Source organism: Diplotaxodon limnothrissa, linkage group LG14 (assembly GCF_057381915.1).
Source record: "Diplotaxodon limnothrissa isolate DT_005_m linkage group LG14, D_limnothrissa_male_GT1.1, whole genome shotgun sequence".
In the NCBI taxonomy this organism is placed as follows: Eukaryota; Metazoa; Chordata; class Actinopteri; order Cichliformes; family Cichlidae; genus Diplotaxodon; species Diplotaxodon limnothrissa.
Window position 1 is genome coordinate 12,931,800 of NC_140609.1, and position 22,151 is coordinate 12,953,950.

General features: G+C 40.2%; 3 pseudogenes; all 3 read right to left on the reverse strand.

The window, feature by feature from the left end:
* Window positions 1–4,053: 4,053 nt before the first annotated feature.
* On the reverse strand, window positions 4,054–5,121 carry LOC146618541 (spastin pseudogene; annotated as a pseudogene).
* A 6,263-nt stretch (window positions 5,122–11,384) lies between these two features.
* Window positions 11,385–12,626, reverse strand: LOC146618542 (spastin pseudogene; annotated as a pseudogene).
* Window positions 12,627–17,998: 5,372 nt separating this feature from the next.
* LOC146618543 (spastin pseudogene) lies at window positions 17,999–21,415 on the reverse strand (annotated as a pseudogene).
* Between the last annotated feature and the right edge of the window lie 736 nt (window positions 21,416–22,151).

Consider the following 22,151-nt stretch of genomic DNA (forward strand, 5'->3'; position numbering starts at 1 on the left):
CCATTTGAAAGAAGCGAGTTCCACTATGGCTACCAGTCTCTGTAGACGAGCCTTTACACCTCAGGACAGTGTCAGATAATGAAACGATATTATCGCGATGTGTTTTGAGTGTTAATATTCACCTGGCTCCACGTTTTAAGTGCCGGTCAGAGATTCCCCCTCGTTCCCAGGACCGTGGACCACTTTGCTAAGGAACGCTGGCCAACCCCGAATTCACGTAGTTGGTCTTTACTCCTTTGTAGAAAGGAGGCTGTCGACAGACTTCAGCGCGGGCTCTCCACGATATCAGGGAACGACGAGGTCACTCTGTTGGAGCAAAATTAGCCCTAATTATTGGTAATTAACGTCCAATAATGTCCAATAATGTCCACTAATGTCCACTCCGGCTCGAAGGACCATTTTAATGTCAATGGTTTATTTAAATTAAACAAGACATTCTACAGGTTGAATAAAAACACTCAGACTGTTGTTCAAGGTTCAACAATGAAGACGTGCACGGGTGGAAGCTCGAAGGAGATCCACACCCGAGGCCTTGCAGTCAGATTTATTTATACAAAGGGACAGTTGCATTTCCTGTTTTCCAAGCATATTTATCAGCATGTGTGTGTGTTCTGTGTGTGTGTGTGTGTGTACGTGACAGGATGTAATGGCATGTGATACACAAATATATGAGCATTGTAATACATTCGAAAGCTTCATAACGGAGGTATCTTTTAATAATAGACATCTGCAGTTTAAACTTTAAGAGTTACTTCTAATGTCCCTGTGAAATATATGAACATTCTGAAGCATGCTAAGTAATAAAACCTTAATGCATAAGTGAATAAATCATAGTACAACTTAAATTCTTCTAACAGGAAAGCTTCAACAAGCTCCAGCGTGAGCCTGTCTGTGTGTGTCTGATGCTTGGCCTCTGACAGCAGCCAAGTCATCTCTCTCAGAGAGACTAGCCAAGTGAATACGGACAGCCAGTGATGTGTAAACTGTGTCCTGCCACAGGCGACTTTAAAGTCTGCCTTATCAGTGGGTTATACATATATGCTGAGGTCAAAGGAAAACTAAATATACACACACCAGCACTTTGGTGAATTAACTCGAGTCTTTGCTTTAATCTGTGCTAAGTACAGTAGGAGGTTTGGTAGTACATATGAAGATAAGTTCACACATGCACAGAAACATCAGAAGACACATGAAAGTATAGATATTTCTATTTTAGAAAAAAAAATCCATCGTATCTTGTTTTTTTCTTTACGTTTCTTTGAAGCTGTTTAATATAATCTAAGTTGTAGCTCGTTTGTGCAAGTGTCTCTCTTTTTTTCCTTTGATGCTTTTGATGATATATTTTCCCTGTTCTACCAGACCCAGTGAAAAATGCAGGGAGCTTTCCTGTAGTTTAATATTCTTCAGGCTGCAATAGGTTTCTGCTCAACCACTCTGCTCAGAATATATGTCTTATTCAGTTTTGAGAGTGTGGTAAACCATGTTTTATCTTTGCAATCATAAATTCTTTTTACATTTTGTTTTGCTTTGAATACTACAGATATTATTTGTCATATTATCGGTAGTGTTTGTAGTTGAATAGTGTTATATTATTATTATGTGTTAGGATTTGATCAATCCATGACGTGCACAAATGCATTCACAATGGTCTTTAAAAGCAAATACATTTTTTCTCTCTAACAGCTGCTGTATTTACTTTCCTCTTCAGTCCTTCCTGTACTTGGTCAACCTCCTCTCCTCTTCCCAGTCGGTGTGGCAACTGCTGGGCCGACAGTCTTTGGCCAACAAAAGCGAATACACCCTGAGGGAGATGCCAACCTCCATACCTGTAAGTGTTTTTCTTCTTCTTCTTTTCCACACACTGCAGTTTTTTTTTGTCATCCATCTGAGGGCATGTTTGCACTTTTTATTTGGCCTCCAAACACCACCCACCCATTTGTTTTACTTCAAACGCATTCAAATAAACCCTCTCACACTGAGACTGATATACGTTCTCCACCTTACCCATTGTAAATTTCCACACAGTTTTCGTTTTGCACCCTATCCGGTGCATTCTTGTTCAAAGCCTCTCATTTTACTCCACAGGATTTGATTGACAGACTGATTGCCGTGAATTCGGATGGGAAGATTCATTCTCTCTTCCACTACGAAGAGAGTCACACATTCGGCCTAAGGTGGGATTCATTATTTTTTTCATATTACTTAACATCAGTGGGGAAGTAGACGATATCAGATTATCACCTGGTGACTGCACACACACTTCAGCCTCTGGCAATAGGAGACTGGCATGGTGACGTAATCGGCCTTAAAATGCGGCCTTTAAGGCTGCAGACCCTGAATTGGGATACAGCCTCTGAATCGCTGCATCTTGTAGCTGTGTCGTCTTAAATTGGTCATGTGATTTTGACGCGCCGGCGCGTCCGGCAACCCCAGAGGTTTAACTTAATATTTAAGTGTCTCTTGGTTTTAGACTAGTTGTTTAGTCTAATTTGATGTTTTAAACCAGAAAAGGAAGAAGAGGGCTTAGAATTACAGGTAAGAACTGCTCAGTGGTATGTGATAAACTGTAAATGTAAAGCTTACAGGTCAGTCCTCATGTTTTTAAATCAGATTTTGAGTCTATACATGGCACATTATGCTTTTGCATGTTGTGAAATGTGCTGCAAAACAAACTGAGGTAAACTAACTGGTTTACTGTGATGGATTTAAAGTGTGTGTGACTGGTGCGCAGTGGCTGTGGTGCTCACGGTCAGAGTTCAGTCACAAAGAGGGTAACAGAGATGAATTTAAAGTTAAGGTGATGGTGCTTAGATTCATTCACAGACTGAAACCTTCACACCAACTTTATCCTGTGTCTCTTAGTTTTAGACTAGTTGTTTAGTCTATTTTGATGTTTTAAACCATATCACAGGGTTTTTACTTCACCATTTACGGGGTTTTAACAAGCAAACAAAAGACAGATCGTGATGTTTGAAAATGTTTTGGAAATATTCTTTAAAGATTAGATGTAAAATACGCAGAGGACAAATTCAATTGGTTTATTAGTTTATTACATAAGTTGAAAAAAAGTTAAACAAGTAAATAAAGAAACAACGTAAAAGAAAAGTAAACAAAACAAATCGGTAAATAAAGGAAAATGGTAATAAGAAGGGGAAAAAAAAGAAAAGAGAAAACCCCAACAATCCCCTCTGAGCAAGCACTAGGCGACAGTGGGGAAGAAAAACTGCCTTTAAACGGGCAGAAACTTCCGGCAGAACCAGGCTCACGAGGGGCAGTCAACTGCCGGGACTGGTTGGGGTGAAAAAAGATGAAGGAGAGAGGGAAGAAGTGTTAGGAGAGAAGGGGAGAGGAGAGGTGAAAATTAAGATGGAACAGAGGTGGAGGGAGACGAGGTGACGTCAGCAGTAGAAAAAATAGAAAGAGTAGAAAAAGCAGGAGTGTCCCTCCTCCAGAAGAAGCGGAAACGTTTTTTCTTCTTTTCCATGAGCTTTTCCACGACCACTTTTTTCTCTAGGATGAGGGTTCTCAACTGATCGGTTGTTTCTTCAACTTCCTTCTCAAGTTTCTGGCATCTTTGCTCCATTTCTTTTAATAGATTGCACTTGTCTGTATTTTGCTGTTGTTTTTCCTTGTGCATCTTTTCTAACTGCTCATTTCTTCTTGTGATTTCTTGAAGCTTACGCTGCAGGTCTTCATTTATTTTCTCTTGTTGCTGCTTTTGTGCAAGCATTTCAGCGTTTTCACACTTCAAGTTGTCTGAGTTCAACAACATCTCATTAATGACCTCTGAGTGTTTTTTCGCCATTTCATTGATCCTACGCTGCATCTTTGAACATCGTTTTTCCAATACTTCTCCTTCCAGTTCAGGTGTTCTGTCCTTCATTGTATTAATTTGTTCAGTTGTAGATTTCTTCTCTCCAAGTCCTGGAGAATACGTTTTTTTTCTTTTTCCTGTTGCTCTTTCTCTTGAAGAAGCTCTTTATTTTTGCACTCTGTTTCATCCAGCCTGACTGGATTTGGATTTATTGAAGAAGGACCACCAAAATCTTTGTTCTATTTGGTGTACATGTTAAGAGTTGCTGGACTAACAGTTGGTTTGATTTGCTTCAGAGAATCCTCAAAGTCTTTTATCTTAATGTTGCGCACCTCAGCAGCAGCTATAACACGGACTTGTTCTGGTGCCAACTCTCTTATTGGGCCAAGTGCAGCATCTTTGGCTAATGCTGTCAAATCGCTCCCTGAATATCCTTCAGTCACTTTTGCAAGACAGGACAGTTCGTCTTGGCTCAGTGGACTCCCGTGCGTTCCCAAAAGATTTTTCAGCAGCGTAAATCTTGTCTTCTCATCGGGTAAGGTCACATATACTCTTTTTGCAAAGCGCCTTAATATTGCTTCATCGAGCTCCTGGGGCCTGTTCGTTGCTCCCATTACAAGTACTCTGTCATCCTTTCCTGACTGCAACCCGTCAAACTCAATGAGGAACTCAGTTTTTAAACGGCGAGAGGCGTCGTGCTCCCCCTCCCTCCTTTGACAGAGCAAGCCGTCCACTTCATCGATGAAGATTACTGAGGGCTGTCTCTCTCTTGCAACTGCAAAGAGTGCTCGTACGAGCTTCTCGCCTTCTCCCACATATTTGGAGGTCAAACTAGCAGCACTGATGTTGAAGAATGTTGCATTAGACTCTGCAGCAACTGCTTTGGCGAGCATGGTCTTCCCATTTCCTGGTGGGCCAAATAAAAGCAAGCCACGTGCAGGAGCTCTCAGACCAGTAAAGAGATCAGGTCTTAAGGCAGGAAGGATGACAATTTCTTGAAGTGCTTGCTTTGCCAGATCCTGCCCTGCGATGTCATCAAATGACACAGTCGCTCCACTGTATACAATTTCATTTGTAATTAAGCTGACCAGTTTACTGTCCACATTCTTTTTCATATCCCTCTTCGGGGGCTGTTTCACAGCTGCCGGTCTTCCATTCTGAGTTTTTCCCACCCGAGCGGTTTTCTTTGCATCAGTTATTCTTAATGGAGGTCTTACAGAAGTGGAGGGTCTGATGGTGGTGGAAACACCTGCGGGTTGACTTTTAGGAACTGACTTTGGCTTACTTGCAATTGTTTTGGTCGACATTTCTCTTGCGCGACTTCCCCCCTGTTCACAGTCATAACACGGTAAACTAGTCATAAACGAAAACGTTTAGGCTATTTATCGCATTTAAAGGTCTTTCTTTGGGACAACGTCACAGAACACAGAAACGTCACAGGGCTTTGGAGCGTGATGTTACAGAGGTTTACAAATACTTTCAAATATAGCTCTGGTCGAACGTTTGAAGGCTGCGAACAAACTGACTAAAACTTGCTGCTCCTGACCCCTATTTATAGAAAAACTTCAAAGGCTCAAAGGCATGTGCTTGTGACATCATCACATGTCCTTGTGACATCATCACATGTCCTTGTGACATCATCACTCTTCATGAATCAGATTGTCACATGACATTTTAGAATGGGGATGTTTTTTTTTAAACCGTTTTCAAATTTAACCCTCTGTGGTCCAGGGTATAATTGGCCGTTCTTGACTATTTTTGATTTTACCTCTATATTTCACCTTTAAAATATGTTTTTCTTGCCTTATTTGGCACCATTATTTTCAGCACAACCTCAAATATCTGAAATTTGAGTTATTGTTTTCATTTTGGTATACTATATTAGCACAGTTGATCTAAATTAATAACACAATAAATTGTGTGTGCATCTCCTGTTTTGTCATGGTTGTATGTCCCGGTTCGTGACAGGCTGCATGAGCTCATCTGGTGGGAGTGTAGTACTGTAGTATTTCAGGCATAAAAACGTGGTTTTCACAGACCTTGTCACAGGGTCTGAGTCTAAGATTCAAATTGTAAACACACAAACACTCAGGCTTGCTGCAAACCTTAGCTGATCCCCCGTGGGCTTAATTTACTGCCATTGTTTACGCACCATTGTAATTGCTTCTCTAGTTTGGCATTACACTTTAATTATGGAATGTAATTATATTTTGTCTATTTTTAGTTGTGGCATTGTGTTGTAATTAATGAAGGGCCTGCACACTCCAATATCAATTTACAATTTAAATTCTCCACAGCATGTTTAACTACATTATGTTGTGCCTTTCCAGAATCCCAGATTTACTTACACATCTCCCTTTATGATACATTAGTACTACATTTGACCTAAACCTTTTCCATCCTTTTTCCAAACTCTCATTCATTTTTTACCTGATAACCAAAAACTGTGATAGTGAAAGGCTGAAATATTTCTAGGGGTATGAGATTTCTGTGTGTTTTCTGTAGGTGAGCAGCTGCGAGAAGTTTGGCTACGGGGTGATGGTGACACAGGTGGCAGCAACTGCTCCGGGAGTTGTGGCTCTGCACAGTTCAGGTACTATTGCAGTTATTTGGACACAACAAACACTTGTCAGCTGTGATGCTTAAGGCTTATATTATAAGTTGTTGTTGTTGTTTTTGTGTTGTCGGTATAAAGGAGACTTAAGGCAGCTTAGGGAGAAATGTATTTGTCAAACCGTTTTTGTTTGGGTAAGAAAGAGTAAGAAGAGGCGTTCTTTTTTGATAAATGGATTCACATATCAGTTGTATACTGATACTAGGTTTATCCATATGCAAAAGGCTCCAGGAAATACCGTACTCTTGTCAAAAGAGGTCAAAAAATGAAGCTAGTGAACAAATATTTTAATCCTGCATTCTTTCTATTGGCTAGAAGGGGCGACTCAACTGGTTATGGGAAAAGAAGTCTGATTACTTATCAGCCCTTCGCTTATAACAGCACCGCTGCGTTCTGAAACCTATTCTCTCCTATGACTTTACCCACGCAAGAACAGTTCCCTGCTGTGTTGAGCAGCGCTGGCTGTGGAGCACTCATGTGTTCCATGATGTGACATATGTTTGTGCCATCGATAAAAAGGCAGACTGACAGAAAGAAGGATGACCTCAAAAAGTGATATAGTCCAGACAGAGCTTACAAATGATGGGCCATTTGCTAAACCTGCAGCACACACTGCTTTCTATGTGAAAGAACCATTCTGTGAGAAAAACTCTACTGCTCATTTGATCTATGACCTCTGAAAAACAGTTCATGATTTCCATTACTATTCAATTATAAAAAAAAAAAAAAGTACATTCCCTGGGTTATACAGCACTGATATGCAAAGCTTAATTGTATATCTGTAACTCTAGAACTGCAGTATTTATAGTTTTCTTAGTTTAATATTTCAATTTCATATTCTTCTTCTAAGTATAAAATCCCTTTTGTTATATTTGTCTCGTTAATTTAACTGAAATACACTGAAAATTGCTCACAAATTAAGGTTTATGTGTCAATACAAATGCAGGTTTTATTGCTGGGAGCTTCCCGTGATGCACTGACTATTTCTTCTTCCATGACACTAATGTTTTGTCTTTGCTTCATCATTTATGTACTGTACTGTATCCCCAGTTTTCCAGCGAGGGCTGCGTACATTTTGATTGCATTAACGTTTTTATCCAGCCTTTATGTGCAAGCTTGAGCTGCAAAATTCAAATGTAGTTACTGACAGGCCAAAGTGCAACAGGGAAGAGATTAAATGGGATCAAAGGGAGTGGCATTATAAATTCCTTCCTTCCTGAGATTCAAATCCTCCAATCAAAACGGTGCCAGCAATGCAAAGACAGATTTCTTTAAAAGATTGCACACAATAACAAAGTCAGTCGTTTATTTATTAAAGCACTGTTAATAATTTTAGTTGCTGCTATTTCAAATAAATGTTTGGTACAACAAATTTCTCCGTGTTCTGTCTCAGGCTTTATTCGGGCCCTGGTACTAGAGCTATGGTCTGTTCTTGAGTGCAGCAGTGACGACATCAGAGTGGTCCGTCCCAAACCAACTCCCATTGACCCCACAGATAGGAGTTGCATTAAGGTATTGTATGTATGTGCGTGCGTGTGTGTGTGAGAGAGAGAGGGAGAAGGAGAAACTTCCTGGAGCCCACAATGCCCCAATTTTTAGATATCTACATAATAGTACAGACACAGATCTCTTAGAAGTTTTGCTTTTCCATCATGTTTTTAGCTCACTGGTTACAAAGGTGTTTAAATTGATTAAAATTAAATTGATTCCAATTATTATTAACCCAGGACTCAGAATAGTGGTCCATGTGTTGCTGTGATACCAGCAGCCATGTAGAAAATTCACTTGTGAATATTCATATTTAAGAAACTGGCAATAGTGATTTTGTTAACAAGAAAGGCTTTTTGCTGATTGGTTTATGGGTGTCTGGGCAAATAAGCCTTACTTTCATAAGACTGCATTTTTAGTTATGTTTTTGGCAGAATTTCTCTCAGGAAAGCTTCAACAAGCTCCAGCGTGAGCCTGTCTGTGTGTGTCTGATGCTTGGCCTCTGACAGCAGCCAAGTCATCTCTCTCAGAGAGACTAGCCAAGTGAATACGGACAGCCAGTGATGTGTAAACTGTGTCCTGCCACAGGCGACTTTAAAGTCTGCCTTATCAGTGGGTTATACATATATGCTGAGGTCAAAGGAAAACTAAATATACACACACCAGCACTTTGGTGAATTAACTCGAGTCTTTGCTTTAATCTGTGCTAAGTACAGTAGGAGGTTTGGTAGTACATATGAAGATAAGTTCACACATGCACAGAAACATCAGAAGACACATGAAAGTATAGATATTTCTATTTTAGAAAAAAAAATCCATCGTATCTTGTTTTTTTCTTTACGTTTCTTTGAAGCTGTTTAATATAATCTAAGTTGTAGCTCGTTTGTGCAAGTGTCTCTCTTTTTTTCCTTTGATGCTTTTGATGATATGTTTTCCCTGTTCTACCAGACCCAGTGAAAAATGCAGGGAGCTTTCCTGTAGTTTAATATTCTTCAGGCTGCAATAGGTTTCTGCTCAACCACTCTGCTCAGAATATATGTCTTATTCAGTTTTGAGAGTGTGGTAAACCATGTTTTATCTTTGCAATCATAAATTCTTTTTACATTTTGTTTTGCTTTGAATACTACAGATATTATTTGTCATATTATCGGTAGTGTTTGTAGTTGAATAGTGTTATATTATTATTATGTGTTAGGATTTGATCAATCCATGACGTGCACAAATGCATTCACAATGGTCTTTAAAAGCAAATACATTTTTTCTCTCTAACAGCTGCTGTATTTACTTTCCTCTTCAGTCCTTCCTGTACTTGGTCAACCTCCTCTCCTCTTCCCAGTCGGTGTGGCAACTGCTGGGCCGACAGTCTTTGGCCAACAAAAGCGAATACACCCTGAGGGAGATGCCAACCTCCATACCTGTAAGTGTTTTTCTTCTTCTTCTTTTCCACACACTGCAGTTTTTTTTTGTCATCCATCTGAGGGCATGTTTGCACTTTTTATTTGGCCTCCAAACACCACCCACCCATTTGTTTTACTTCAAACGCATTCAAATAAACCCTCTCACACTGAGACTGATATACGTTCTCCACCTTACCCATTGTAAATTTCCACACAGTTTTCGTTTTGCACCCTATCCGGTGCATTCTTGTTCAAAGCCTCTCATTTTACTCCACAGGATTTGATTGACAGACTGATTGCCGTGAATTCGGATGGGAAGATTCATTCTCTCTTCCACTACGAAGAGAGTCACACATTCGGCCTAAGGTGGGATTCATTATTTTTTTCATATTACTTAACATCAGTGGGGAAGTAGACGATATCAGATTATCACCTGGTGACTGCACACACACTTCAGCCTCTGGCAATAGGAGACTGGCATGGTGACGTAATCGGCCTTAAAATGCGGCCTTTAAGGCTGCAGACCCTGAATTGGGATACAGCCTCTGAATCGCTGCATCTTGTAGCTGTGTCGTCTTAAATTGGTCATGTGATTTTGACGCGCCGGCGCGTCCGGCAACCCCAGAGGTTTAACTTAATATTTAAGTGTCTCTTGGTTTTAGACTAGTTGTTTAGTCTAATTTGATGTTTTAAACCAGAAAAGGAAGAAGAGGGCTTAGAATTACAGGTAAGAACTGCTCAGTGGTATGTGATAAACTGTAAATGTAAAGCTTACAGGTCAGTCCTCATGTTTTTAAATCAGATTTTGAGTCTGTACATGGCACATTATGCTTTTGCATGTTGTGAAATGTGCTGCAAAACAAACTGAGGTAAACTAACTGGTTTACTGTGATGGATTTAAAGTGCGTGTGACTGGTGCGCAGTGGCTGTGGTGCTCACGGTCAGAGTTCAGTCACAAAGAGGGTAACAGAGATGAATTTAAAGTTAAGGTGATGGTGCTTAGATTCATTCACAGACTGAAACCTTCACACCAACTTTATCCTGTGTCTCTTAGTTTTAGACTAGTTGTTTAGTCTATTTTGATGTTTTAAACCATATCACAGGGTTTTTACTTCACCATTTACGGGGTTTTAACAAGCAAACAAAAGACAGATCGTGATGTTTGAAAATGTTTTGGAAATATTCTTTAAAGATTAGATGTAAAATACGCAGAGGATAAATTCAATTGGTTTATTAGTTTATTACATAAGTTGAAAAAAAGTTAAACAAGTAAATAAAGAAACAACGTAAAAGAAAAGTAAACAAAACAAATCGGTAAATAAAGGAAAATGGTAATAAGAAGGGGAAAAAAAAGAAAAGAGAAAACCCCAACAATCCCCTCTGAGCAAGCACTAGGCGACAGTGGGGAAGAAAAACTGCCTTTAAACGGGCAGAAACTTCCGGCAGAACCAGGCTCACGAGGGGCAGTCAACTGCCGGGACTGGTTGGGGTGAAAAAAGATGAAGGAGAGAGGGAAGAAGTGTTAGGAGAGAAGGGGAGAGGAGAGGTGAAAATTAAGATGGAACAGAGGTGGAGGGAGACGAGGTGACGTCAGCAGTAGAAAAAATAGAAAGAGTAGAAAAAGCAGGAGTGTCCCTCCTCCAGAAGAAGCGGAAACGTTTTTTCTTCTTTTCCATGAGCTTTTCCACGACCACTTTTTTCTCTAGGATGAGGGTTCTCAACTGATCGGTTGTTTCTTCAACTTCCTTCTCAAGTTTCTGGCATCTTTGCTCCATTTCTTTTAATAGATTGCACTTGTCTGTATTTTGCTGTTGTTTTTCCTTGTGCATCTTTTCTAACTGCTCATTTCTTCTTGTGATTTCTTGAAGCTTACGCTGCAGGTCTTCATTTATTTTCTCTTGTTGCTGCTTTTGTGCAAGCATTTCAGCGTTTTCACACTTCAAGTTGTCTGAGTTCAACAACATCTCATTAATGACCTCTGAGTGTTTTTTCGCCATTTCATTGATCCTACGCTGCATCTTTGAACGTCGTTTTTCCAATACTTCTCCTTCCAGTTCAGGTGTTCTGTCCTTCATTGTATTAATTTGTTCAGTTGTAGATTTCTTCTCTCCAAGTCCTGGAGAATACGTTTTTTTTCTTTTTCCTGTTGCTCTTTCTCTTGAAGAAGCTCTTTATTTTTGCACTCTGTTTCATCCAGCCTGACTGGATTTGGATTTATTGAAGAAGGACCACCAAAATCTTTGTTCTATTTGGTGTACATGTTAAGAGTTGCTGGACTAACAGTTGGTTTGATTTGCTTCAGAGAATCCTCAAAGTCTTTTATCTTAATGTTGCGCACCTCAGCAGCAGCTATAACACGGACTTGTTCTGGTGCCAACTCTCTTATTGGGCCAAGTGCAGCATCTTTGGCTAATGCTGTCAAATCGCTCCCTGAATATCCTTCAGTCACTTTTGCAAGACAGGACAGTTCGTCTTGGCTCAGTGGACTCCCGTGCGTTCCCAAAAGATTTTTCAGCAGCGTAAATCTTGTCTTCTCATCGGGTAAGGTCACATATACTCTTTTTGCAAAGCGCCTTAATATTGCTTCATCGAGCTCCTGGGGCCTGTTCGTTGCTCCCATTACAAGTACTCTGTCATCCTTTCCTGACTGCAACCCGTCAAACTCAATGAGGAACTCAGTTTTTAAACGGCGAGAGGCGTCGTGCTCCCCCTCCCTCCTTTGACAGAGCAAGCCGTCCACTTCATCGATGAAGATTACTGAGGGCTGTCTCTCTCTTGCAACTGCAAAGAGTGCTCGTACGAGCTTCTCGCCTTCTCCCACATATTTGGAGGTCAAACTAGCAGCACTGATGTTGAAGAATGTTGCATTAGACTCTGCAGCAACTGCTTTGGCGAGCATGGTCTTCCCATTTCCTGGTGGGCCAAATAAAAGCAAGCCACGTGCAGGAGCTCTCAGACCAGTAAAGAGATCAGGTCTTAAGGCAGGAAGGATGACAATTTCTTGAAGTGCTTGCTTTGCCAGATCCTGCCCTGCGATGTCATCAAATGACACAGTCGCTCCACTGTATACAATTTCATTTGTAATTAAGCTGACCAGTTTACTGTCCACATTCTTTTTCATATCCCTCTTCGGGGGCTGTTTCACAGCTGCCGGTCTTCCATTCTGAGTTTTTCCCACCCGAGCGGTTTTCTTTGCATCAGTTATTCTTAATGGAGGTCTTACAGAAGTGGAGGGTCTGATGGTGGTGGAAACACCTGCGGGTTGACTTTTAGGAACTGACTTTGGCTTACTTGCAATTGTTTTGGTCGACATTTCTCTTGCGCGACTTCCCCCCTGTTCACAGTCATAACACGGTAAACTAGTCATAAACGAAAACGTTTAGGCTATTTATCGCATTTAAAGGTCTTTCTTTGGGACAACGTCACAGAACACAGAAACGTCACAGGGCTTTGGAGCGTGATGTTACAGAGGTTTACAAATACTTTCAAATATAGCTCTGGTCGAACGTTTGAAGGCTGCGAACAAACTGACTAAAACTTGCTGCTCCTGACCCCTATTTATAGAAAAACTTCAAAGGCTCAAAGGCATGTGCTTGTGACATCATCACATGTCCTTGTGACATCATCACATGTCCTTGTGACATCATCACTCTTCATGAATCAGATTGTCACATGACATTTTAGAATGGGGATGTTTTTTTTTAAACCGTTTTCAAATTTAACCCTCTGTGGTCCAGGGTATAATTGGCCGTTCTTGACTATTTTTGATTTTACCTCTATATTTCACCTTTAAAATATGTTTTTCTTGCCTTATTTGGCACCATTATTTTCAGCACAACCTCAAATATCTGAAATTTGAGTTATTGTTTTCATTTTGGTATACTATATTAGCACAGTTGATCTAAATTAATAACACAATAAATTGTGTGTGCATCTCCTGTTTTGTCATGGTTGTATGTCCCGGTTCGTGACAGGCTGCATGAGCTCATCTGGTGGGAGTGTAGTACTGTAGTATTTCAGGCATAAAAACGTGGTTTTCACAGACCTTGTCACAGGGTCTGAGTCTAAGATTCAAATTGTAAACACACAAACACTCAGGCTTGCTGCAAACCTTAGCTGATCCCCCGTGGGCTTAATTTACTGCCATTGTTTACGCACCATTGTAATTGCTTCTCTAGTTTGGCATTACACTTTAATTATGGAATGTAATTATATTTTGTCTATTTTTAGTTGTGGCATTGTGTTGTAATTAATGAAGGGCCTGCACACTCCAATATCAATTTACAATTTAAATTCTCCACAGCATGTTTAACTACATTATGTTGTGCCTTTCCAGAATCCCAGATTTACTTACACATCTCCCTTTATGATACATTAGTACTACATTTGACCTAAACCTTTTCCATCCTTTTTCCAAACTCTCATTCATTTTTTACCTGATAACCAAAAACTGTGATAGTGAAAGGCTGAAATATTTCTAGGGGTATGAGATTTCTGTGTGTTTTCTGTAGGTGAGCAGCTGCGAGAAGTTTGGCTACGGGGTGATGGTGACACAGGTGGCAGCAACTGCTCCGGGAGTTGTGGCTCTGCACAGTTCAGGTACTATTGCAGTTATTTGGACACAACAAACACTTGTCAGCTGTGATGCTTAAGGCTTATATTATAAGTTGTTGTTGTTGTTTTTGTGTTGTCGGTATAAAGGAGACTTAAGGCAGCTTAGGGAGAAATGTATTTGTCAAACCGTTTTTGTTTGGGTAAGAAAGAGTAAGAAGAGGCGTTCTTTTTTGATAAATGGATTCACATATCAGTTGTATACTGATACTAGGTTTATCCATATGCAAAAGGCTCCAGGAAATACCGTACTCTTGTCAAAAGAGGTCAAAAAATGAAGCTAGTGAACAAATATTTTAATCCTGCATTCTTTCTATTGGCTAGAAGGGGCGACTCAACTGGTTATGGGAAAAGAAGTCTGATTACTTATCAGCCCTTCGCTTATAACAGCACCGCTGCGTTCTGAAACCTATTCTCTCCTATGACTTTACCCACGCAAGAACAGTTCCCTGCTGTGTTGAGCAGCGCTGGCTGTGGAGCACTCATGTGTTCCATGATGTGACATATGTTTGTGCCATCGATAAAAAGGCAGACTGACAGAAAGAAGGATGACCTCAAAAAGTGATATAGTCCAGACAGAGCTTACAAATGATGGGCCATTTGCTAAACCTGCAGCACACACTGCTTTCTATTAAATACTGCACGTGCAAAGTATGTATAATATGTGCTTGTCCAATAGATATGCTGTCTTAGCAGCTATTTACAATGTTACATAAGAAACAAATGTGGGATCCAACCACCATGCTACTAAAGAGACACTGTGCGTTTCCCCTCCAAAGCAAACCCTCCACTTCAGTGATGGAGTCATGCAATTATTCTACTGGGGTGAAGACAGTTTAATTACAGCATCACTGCAATAACAGTATCCATCCAAAAAAAAAAAAAACATCAAATAAAATTTTAATTATTTCTAAATAAGAAATTCGTGATAAAACAGTTTTCCAATTAACCACTACATAACAGTAGTGTCTAGTTCTTATTTGGTAGGAAATGTCCACCAGTGCTGTAACGTTTTCAAAAATAATAGTAAAAGAAAAAAAGCATTTTGATGAAAAACTAAACCAGCGTGACCTACTGTACAAGTTTGTTTAGGCTGCTTTTGCAGCAGTGCTCTTTATAAAGTCTCCAGGGTGTGATAGTAATAAATCATCTGTGAATGAAACCTTTTACACGTTTAAAATCACTTTGTCTGCCATAGGCAAGAAATCTGTTCCTATAAATACACCGTTTAATTATGTGTTCGCATTGCAACTGCTGCTCTGCCAGAAGTGTAGGTAGAGCAAAGTCAACCTATACATTATACATATCCTCATATTTGAACATTCAATATCAATATATTTTCCACATATTGTGAATATAACGCTGAGTCCTGCCTGACAGCACATTCCCATGAGTGTGCAGAGAGGGAGAAACACGCAAACACCGTGACGAGACAAGAGCACGGGCAGTGTGATGTTACTTCACCTCTAGATGGCACTATTGCACAACCTACAACCTTCTGCATCGTTTCACTGGAATGGATGACAAGTACAGTGCAAAAACAATAACAGGAACAAACTGAGTCCGATATGATATACATATTTATGCCAAAAAAAAATGCCCGTTTGATCTTGTGTTTCCATGTAGGAACAGGGAAAAATGTCTATATTGTGTTGTCTGGTTCACCTCGGCAGAGTTCTATGGCTTTGGCAGGAGGGTTGAGAGGAAACAGAAAGGGCCTTTACCGCCTGCACCTGGCATGTTTGTGATGAAGCAGCTGCCTCTACTCCTGCTGAGCCTCCTCCCTGTACCTCTGAACCCGAGTGAGCAGAGAGCACCGACGGTCATGCACACACACAGATACTGTACACTTCAACAGACACTGGAGATACAAATGATGGGCCATTTGCTAAACCTGCAGCACACACTGCTTTCTATGTGAAAGAACCATTCTGTGAGAAAAACTCTACTGCTCATTTGATCTATGACCTCTGAAAAACAGTTCATGATTTCCATTACTATTCAATTATAAAAAAAAAAAAAGTACATTCCCTGGGTTATACAGCACTGATATGCAAAGCTTAATTGTATATCTGTAACTCTAGAACTGCAGTATTTATAGTTTTCTTAGTTTAATATTTCAATTTCATATTCTTCTTCTAAGTATAAAATCCCTTTTGTTATATTTGTCTCATTAATTTAACTGAAATACACTGAAAATTGCTCACAAATTAAGGTTTATGTGTCAATACAAATGCAGGTTTTATTGCTGGGAGCTTCCCGTGATGCACTGACTATTTCTTCTTCCATGACACTAATGTTTTGTCTTTGCTTCATCATTTATGTACTGTACTGTATCCCCAGTTTTCCAGCGAGGGCTGCGTACATTTTGATTGCATTAACGTTTTTATCCAGCCTTTATGTGCAAGCTTGAGCTGCAAAATTCAAATGTAGTTACTGACAGGCCAAAGTGCAACAGGGAAGAGATTAAATGGGATCAAAGGGAGTGGCATTATAAATTCCTTCCTTCCTGAGATTCAAATCCTCCAATCAAAACGGTGCCAGCAATGCAAAGACAGATTTCTTTAAAAGATTGGACACAATAACAAAGTCAGTCGTTTATTTATTAAAGCACTGTTAATAATTTTAGTTGCTGCTATTTCAAATAAATGTTTGGTACAACAAATTTCTCCGTGTTCTGTCTCAGGCTTTATTCGGGCCCTGGTACTAGAGCTATGGTCTGTTCTTGAGTGCAGCAGTGACGACATCAGAGTGGTCCGTCCCAAACCAACTCCCATTGACCCCACAGATAGGAGTTGCATTAAGGTATTGTATGTATGTGCGTGCGTGTGTGTGTGAGAGAGAGAGGGAGAAGGAGAAACTTCCTGGAGCCCACAATGCCCCAATTTTTAGATATCTACATAATAGTACAGACACAGATCTCTTAGAAGTTTTGCTTTTCCATCATGTTTTTAGCTCACTGGTTACAAAGGTGTTTAAATTGATTAAAATTAAATTGATTCCAATTATTATTAACCCAGGACTCAGAATAGTGGTCCATGTGTTGCTGTGATACCAGCAGCCATGTAGAAAATTCACTTGTGAATATTCATATTTAAGAAACTGGCAATAGTGATTTTGTTAACAAGAAAGGCTTTTTGCTGATTGGTTTATGGGTGTCTGGGCAAATAAGCCTTACTTTCATAAGACTGCATTTTTAGTTATGTTTTTGGCAGAATTTCTCTCAGGAAAGCTTCAACAAGCTCCAGCGTGAGCCTGTCTGTGTGTGTCTGATGCTTGGCCTCTGACAGCAGCCAAGTCATCTCTCTCAGAGAGACTAGCCAAGTGAATACGGACAGCCAGTGATGTGTAAACTGTGTCCTGCCACAGGCGACTTTAAAGTCTGCCTTATCAGTGGGTTATACATATATGCTGAGGTCAAAGGAAAACTAAATATACACACACCAGCACTTTGGTGAATTAACTCGAGTCTTTGCTTTAATCTGTGCTAAGTACAGTAGGAGGTTTGGTAGTACATATGAAGATAAGTTCACACATGCACAGAAACATCAGAAGACACATGAAAGTATAGATATTTCTATTTTAGAAAAAAAAATCCATCGTATCTTGTTTTTTTCTTTACGTTTCTTTGAAGCTGTTTAATATAATCTAAGTTGTAGCTCGTTTGTGCAAGTGTCTCTCTTTTTTTCCTTTGATGCTTTTGATGATATGTTTTCCCTGTTCTACCAGACCCAGTGAAAAATGCAGGGAGCTTTCCTGTAGTTTAATATTCTTCAGGCTGCAATAGGTTTCTGCTCAACCACTCTGCTCAGAATATATGTCTTATTCAGTTTTGAGAGTGTGGTAAACCATGTTTTACCTTTGCAATCATAAATTCTTTTTACATTTTGTTTTGCTTTGAATACTACAGATATTATTTGTCATATTATCGGTAGTGTTTGTAGTTGAATAGTGTTATATTATTATTATGTGTTAGGATTTGATCAATCCATGACGTGCACAAATGCATTCACAATGGTCTTTAAAAGCAAATACATTTTTTCTCTCTAACAGCTGCTGTATTTACTTTCCTCTTCAGTCCTTCCTGTACTTGGTCAACCTCCTCTCCTCTTCCCAGTCGGTGTGGCAACTGCTGGGCCGACAGTCTTTGGCCAACAAAAGCGAATACACCCTGAGGGAGATGCCAACCTCCATACCTGTAAGTGTTTTTCTTCTTCTTCTTTTCCACACACTGCAGTTTTTTTTTGTCATCCATCTGAGGGCATGTTTGCACTTTTTATTTGGCCTCCAAACACCACCCACCCATTTGTTTTACTTCAAACGCATTCAAATAAACCCTCTCACACTGAGACTGATATACGTTCTCCACCTTACCCATTGTAAATTTCCACACAGTTTTCGTTTTGCACCCTATCCGGTGCATTCTTGTTCAAAGCCTCTCATTTTACTCCACAGGATTTGATTGACAGACTGATTGCCGTGAATTCGGATGGGAAGATTCATTCTCTCTTCCACTACGAAGAGAGTCACACATTCGGCCTAAGGTGGGATTCATTATTTTTTTCATATTACTTAACATCAGTGGGGAAGTAGACGATATCAGATTATCACCTGGTGACTGCACACACACTTCAGCCTCTGGCAATAGGAGACTGGCATGGTGACGTAATCGGCCTTAAAATGCGGCCTTTAAGGCTGCAGACCCTGAATTGGGATACAGCCTCTGAATCGCTGCATCTTGTAGCTGTGTCGTCTTAAATTGGTCATGTGATTTTGACGCGCCGGCGCGTCCGGCAACCCCAGAGGTTTAACTTAATATTTAAGTGTCTCTTGGTTTTAGACTAGTTGTTTAGTCTAATTTGATGTTTTAAACCAGAAAAGGAAGAAGAGGGCTTAGAATTACAGGTAAGAACTGCTCAGTGGTATGTGATAAACTGTAAATGTAAAGCTTACAGGTCAGTCCTCATGTTTTTAAATCAGATTTTGAGTCTGTACATGGCACATTATGCTTTTGCATGTTGTGAAATGTGCTGCAAAACAAACTGAGGTAAACTAACTGGTTTACTGTGATGGATTTAAAGTGCGTGTGACTGGTGCGCAGTGGCTGTGGTGCTCACGGTCAGAGTTCAGTCACAAAGAGGGTAACAGAGATGAATTTAAAGTTAAGGTGATGGTGCTTAGATTCATTCACAGACTGAAACCTTCACACCAACTTTATCCTGTGTCTCTTAGTTTTAGACTAGTTGTTTAGTCTATTTTGATGTTTTAAACCATATCACAGGGTTTTTACTTCACCATTTACGGGGTTTTAACAAGCAAACAAAAGACAGATCGTGATGTTTGAAAATGTTTTGGAAATATTCTTTAAAGATTAGATGTAAAATACGCAGAGGATAAATTCAATTGGTTTATTAGTTTATTACATAAGTTGAAAAAAAGTTAAACAAGTAAATAAAGAAACAACGTAAAAGAAAAGTAAACAAAACAAATCGGTAAATAAAGGAAAATGGTAATAAGAAGGGGAAAAAAAAGAAAAGAGAAAACCCCAACAATCCCCTCTGAGCAAGCACTAGGCGACAGTGGGGAAGAAAAACTGCCTTTAAACGGGCAGAAACTTCCGGCAGAACCAGGCTCACGAGGGGCAGTCAACTGCCGGGACTGGTTGGGGTGAAAAAAGATGAAGGAGAGAGGGAAGAAGTGTTAGGAGAGAAGGGGAGAGGAGAGGTGAAAATTAAGATGGAACAGAGGTGGAGGGAGACGAGGTGACGTCAGCAGTAGAAAAAATAGAAAGAGTAGAAAAAGCAGGAGTGTCCCTCCTCCAGAAGAAGCGGAAACGTTTTTTCTTCTTTTCCATGAGCTTTTCCACGACCACTTTTTTCTCTAGGATGAGGGTTCTCAACTGATCGGTTGTTTCTTCAACTTCCTTCTCAAGTTTCTGGCATCTTTGCTCCATTTCTTTTAATAGATTGCACTTGTCTGTATTTTGCTGTTGTTTTTCCTTGTGCATCTTTTCTAACTGCTCATTTCTTCTTGTGATTTCTTGAAGCTTACGCTGCAGGTCTTCATTTATTTTCTCTTGTTGCTGCTTTTGTGCAAGCATTTCAGCGTTTTCACACTTCAAGTTGTCTGAGTTCAACAACATCTCATTAATGACCTCTGAGTGTTTTTTCGCCATTTCATTGATCCTACGCTGCATCTTTGAACGTCGTTTTTCCAATACTTCTCCTTCCAGTTCAGGTGTTCTGTCCTTCATTGTATTAATTTGTTCAGTTGTAGATTTCTTCTCTCCAAGTCCTGGAGAATACGTTTTTTTTCTTTTTCCTGTTGCTCTTTCTCTTGAAGAAGCTCTTTATTTTTGCACTCTGTTTCATCCAGCCTGACTGGATTTGGATTTATTGAAGAAGGACCACCAAAATCTTTGTTCTATTTGGTGTACATGTTAAGAGTTGCTGGACTAACAGTTGGTTTGATTTGCTTCAGAGAATCCTCAAAGTCTTTCATCTTAATGTTGCGCACCTCAGCAGCAGCTATAACACGGACTTGTTCTGGTGCCAACTCTCTTATTGGGCCAAGTGCAGCATCTTTGGCTAATGCTGTCAAATCGCTCCCTGAATATCCTTCAGTCACTTTTGCAAGACAGGACAGTTCGTCTTGGCTCAGTGGACTCCCGTGCGTTCCCAAAAGATTTTTCAGCAGCGTAAATCTTGTCTTCTCATCGGGTAAGGTCACATATACTCTTTTTGCAAAGCGCCTTAATATTGCTTCATCGAGCTCCTGGGGCCTGTTCGTTGCTCCCATTACAAGTACTCTGTCATCCTTTCCTGACTGCAACCCGTCAAACTCAATGAGGAACTCAGTTTTTAAACGGCGAGAGGCGTCGTGCTCCCCCTCCCTCCTTTGACAGAGCAAGCCGTCCACTTCATCGATGAAGATTACTGAGGGCTGTCTCTCTCTTGCAACTGCAAAGAGTGCTCGTACGAGCTTCTCGCCTTCTCCCACATATTTGGAGGTCAAACTAGCAGCACTGATGTTGAAGAATGTTGCATTAGACTCTGCAGCAACTGCTTTGGCGAGCATGGTCTTCCCATTTCCTGGTGGGCCAAATAAAAGCAAGCCACGTGCAGGAGCTCTCAGACCAGTAAAGAGATCAGGTCTTAAGGCAGGAAGGATGACAATTTCTTGAAGTGCTTGCTTTGCCAGATCCTGCCCTGCGATGTCATCAAATGACACAGTCGCTCCACTGTATACAATTTCATTTGTAATTAAGCTGACCAGTTTACTGTCCACATTCTTTTTCATATCCCTCTTCGGGGGCTGTTTCACAGCTGCCGGTCTTCCATTCTGAGTTTTTCCCACCCGAGTGGTTTTCTTTGCATCAGTTATTCTTAATGGAGGTCTTACAGAAGTGGAGGGTCTGATGGTGGTGGAAACACCTGCGGGTTGACTTTTAGGAACTGACTTTGGCTTACTTGCAATTGTTTTGGTCGACATTTCTCTTGCGCGACTTCCCCCCTGTTCACAGTCATAACACGGTAAACTAGTCATAAACGAAAACGTTTAGGCTATTTATCGCATTTAAAGGTCTTTCTTTGGGACAACGTCACAGAACACAGAAACGTCACAGGGCTTTGGAGCGTGATGTTACAGAGGTTTACAAATACTTTCAAATATAGCTCTGGTCGAACGTTTGAAGGCTGCGAACAAACTGACTAAAACTTGCTGCTCCTGACCCCTATTTATAGAAAAACTTCAAAGGCTCAAAGGCATGTGCTTGTGACATCATCACATGTCCTTGTGACATCATCACATGTCCTTGTGACATCATCACTCTTCATGAATCAGATTGTCACATGACATTTTAGAATGGGGATGTTTTTTTTTAAACCGTTTTCAAATTTAACCCTCTGTGGTCCAGGGTATAATTGGCCGTTCTTGACTATTTTTGATTTTACCTCTATATTTCACCTTTAAAATATGTTTTTCTTGCCTTATTTGGCACCATTATTTTCAGCACAACCTCAAATATCTGAAATTTGAGTTATTGTTTTCATTTTGGTATACTATATTAGCACAGTTGATCTAAATTAATAACACAATAAATTGTGTGTGCATCTCCTGTTTTGTCATGGTTGTATGTCCCGGTTCGTGACAGGCTGCATGAGCTCATCTGGTGGGAGTGTAGTACTGTAGTATTTCAGGCATAAAAACGTGGTTTTCACAGACCTTG